Raw genomic sequence first — 3,877 nt, forward strand, 5'->3', positions numbered from 1 at the left:
CTAATCATATTAGTAACCCATGCTAGTTGATGATAACCCTAATCATATTTGTAACCCATGCTAGTTGATGATAACCCTAATCATATTAGTAACCCATGCTAGTTGATGATAATCCTAATCATATTAGTAACCCATGCTAGTTGATGATAATCCTAATCATATTAGTAGTCCATGCTAGTTGATGATAATCCTAATCATATTAGTAACCCATGCTAGTTGATGATAATCCTAATCATATTAGTAATTCATGCTAGTTGATGATAATCCTAATCATATTAGTAACCCATGCTAGTTGATGATAACCCTAATCATATTTGTAACCCATGCTAGTTGATGATAACCCTAATCATATTAGTAGTCCATGCTAGTTGATGATAATCCTAATCATATTAGTAACCCATGCTACTTGATGATAATCCTAATCATATTAGTAACCCATGCTAGTTGATGATAATCCTAATCATATTAGTAATTCATGCTAGTTGATGATAATCCTAATCATATTAGTAAACCATGCTAGTTAATGATAATCCTAATCATATTAGTAATTCATTCTAATTGATGATAATCCTAATCATATTAGTAACCCATGCTAGTTGATGATAATCCTAATCATATTAGTAATTCATGCTAGTTGATGATAATCCTAATCATATTAGTAAACCCTGCTAGTTAATGATAATCCTAATCATATTAGTAATTCATTCTAATTGATGATAATCCTAATCATATTAGTAACCCATGCTAGTTGATGATAATCCTAATCATATTAGTAACCCATGCTAGTTGATGATAACCCTAATCATATTAGTAACCCATGCTAGTTGATGATAATCCTAATCATATTAGTAACCCATGCTAGTTGATGATAACCCTAATCATATTAGTAACCCATGCTAGTTGATGATAATCCTAATCATATTAGTAACCCATGCTAGTTGATGATAATCCTAATCATATCAGTAACCCATGCTAGTTGATGATAATCCTAATCATATTAGTAACCCATGCTAGTTGATGATAATCCTAATCATATTAGTAATTCATTCTAATTGATGATAACCCTAATCATATTAGTAGTCCATGCTAGTTGATGATAATCCTAATCATATTAGTAACCCATGCTAGTTGATGATAATCCTAATCATATTAGTAACCCATGCCAGTTGATGATAACCCTAATCATATTAGTAGTCCATGCTAGTTGATGATAATCCTAATCATATTAGTAATTCATGCTAGTTGATGATAATCCTATTCATATTAGTAGCCCATGCTAGTTGATGATAATCCTAATCATATTAGTAATTCATGCTACTTGATGATAATCCTAATCATATTAGTAGTCCATGCTACTTGATGATAATCCTAATCATATTAGTAACCCATGCTAGTTGATGATAATCCTAATCATATTAGTAATCCATGCTACTTGATGATAATCCTAATCATATTAGTAATTCATGCAACTTGATGATAATCCTAATCATATTAGTAATTAATGCTCGTTGATGATAATCCTATTCATATTAGTAGCCCATGCTAGTTGATGATAATCCTAATCATATTAGTAATTCATGCTACTTGATGATAATCCTAATCATATTAGTAGTCTATGCTACTTGATGATAATCCTAATCATATTAGTAGTCCATGCTACTTGATGTTAATCCTAATCATATTAGTAACCCATGCTAGTTGATGATAATCCTAATCATATTAGTAACCCATGCTAGTTGATGATAATCCTAATCATATTAGTAACCCATGCTAGTTGATGATAATCCTAATCATATTAGTAATTCATGCTACTTGATGATAATCCTAATCATATTAGTAGTCCATGCTACTTGATGATAATCCTAATCATATTAGTAACCCATGCTAGTTGATGATAATCCTAATCATATTAGTAACCCATGCTAGTTGATGATAACCCTAATCATATTAGTAATCCATGCTAGTTGATGATAACCCTAATCATATGAGTAGTCCATGCTACTTGATGATAATCCTAATCATATTAGTAACCCATGCTAGTTGATGATAATCCTAATCATATCAGTAACCCATGCTAGTTCATGATAATCCTAATCATATTAGTAATCCATGCTAGTTGATGATAACCCTAATCATATGAGTAGTCCATGCTACTTGATGATAATCCTAATCATATTAGTAACCCATTCTAGTTGATGATAATCCTAATCATATTAGTAGTCCATGCTAGTTGATGATAATCCTAATCATATTAGTAGTCCATGCTACTTGATGATAATCCTAATCATATTAGTAGTCCATGCTACTTGATGATAATCCTAATCATATTAGTAGTCCATGCTACTTGATGATAATCCTAATCATATTAGTAACCCATTCTAGTTGATGATAATCCTAATCATATTAGTAGTCCATGCTAGTTGATGATAATCCTAATCATATTAGTAGTCCATGCTACTTGATGATAATCCTAATCATATTAGTAGTCCATGCTACTTGATGATAATCCTAATCATATTAGTAACCCATGCTAGTTGATGATAATCCTAATCATATTAGTAACCCATGCTAGTTGATGATAACCCTAATCATATTAGTAGTCCATGCTACTTGATGATAATCCTAATCATATTAGTAGTCCATGCTACTTGATAATCCTAATCATATCAGTAACCCATGCTAGTTCATGATAATCCTGATCATATTAGTAACCCATGCTAGTTGATGATAACCCTAATCATATTAGTAGTCCATGCTAGTTGATGATAATCCTAATCATATTAGTAACCCATGCTAGTTGATGATAATCATATTAGCAGTCCATGCTAGTTGATGATAATCCTAATCATATTAGTAGTCCATGCTACTTGATGATAATCCTAATCATATTAGTAGTCCATGCTACTTGATAATCCTAATCATATCAGTAACCCATGCTAGTTCATGATAATCCTGATCATATTAGTAACCCATGCTAGTTGATGATAACCCTAATCATATTAGTAGTCCATGCTACTTGATGTTAATCCTAATCATATTAGTAACCCATGCTAGTTGATGATAATCCTAATCATATTTGTAACCCATGCTAGTTGATGATAATCCTAATCATATTAGTAACCCATGCTAGTTGATGATAATCCTAATCATATTAGTAACCCATGCTAGTTGATGATAATCCTAATCATATTAGTAACCCATGCTAGTTGATGATAATCCTAATCATATTAGTAACCCATGCTAGTTGATGATAACCCTAATCATATTAGTAACCCATGCTAGTTGATGATAATCCTAATCATATTAGTAACCCATGCTAGTTGATGATAATCCTAATCATATTTGTAACCCATGCTAGTTGATGATAACCCTAATCATATTAGTAGTCCATGCTAGTTGATGATAATCCTAATCATATTAGTAACCCATGCTAGTTGATGATAATCCTAATCATATTTGTAACCCATGCTAGTTGATGATAACCCTAATCATATTAGTAGTCCATGCTAGTTGATGATAATCCTAATCATATTAGTAACCCATGCTAGTTGATGATAATCCTAATCATATTTGTAACCCATGCTAGTTGATGATAACCCTAATCATATTAGTAACCCATGCTAGTTGATGATAATCCTAAACATGTTAGTAATTCATGCTACGTGATGATAATCATAATCATATTAGTAGTCCATGCTAGTTGATGATACTCCTATTCATATTAGTAGCCCATGCTACTTGATAATGCTAATCATATTAGTAGTCCATTCTACTTGATGATAATCCTAATCATATTAGTAGTCCATGCTAGTTGATGATACTCCTATTCATATTAGTAGCCCATGCTACTTGATAATGCTAATCATATTAGTAGTCC

This window comes from Oncorhynchus keta, chromosome 35, assembly GCF_023373465.1.
Source record: "Oncorhynchus keta strain PuntledgeMale-10-30-2019 chromosome 35, Oket_V2, whole genome shotgun sequence".
Classification (NCBI taxonomy): domain Eukaryota; kingdom Metazoa; phylum Chordata; class Actinopteri; order Salmoniformes; family Salmonidae; genus Oncorhynchus; species Oncorhynchus keta.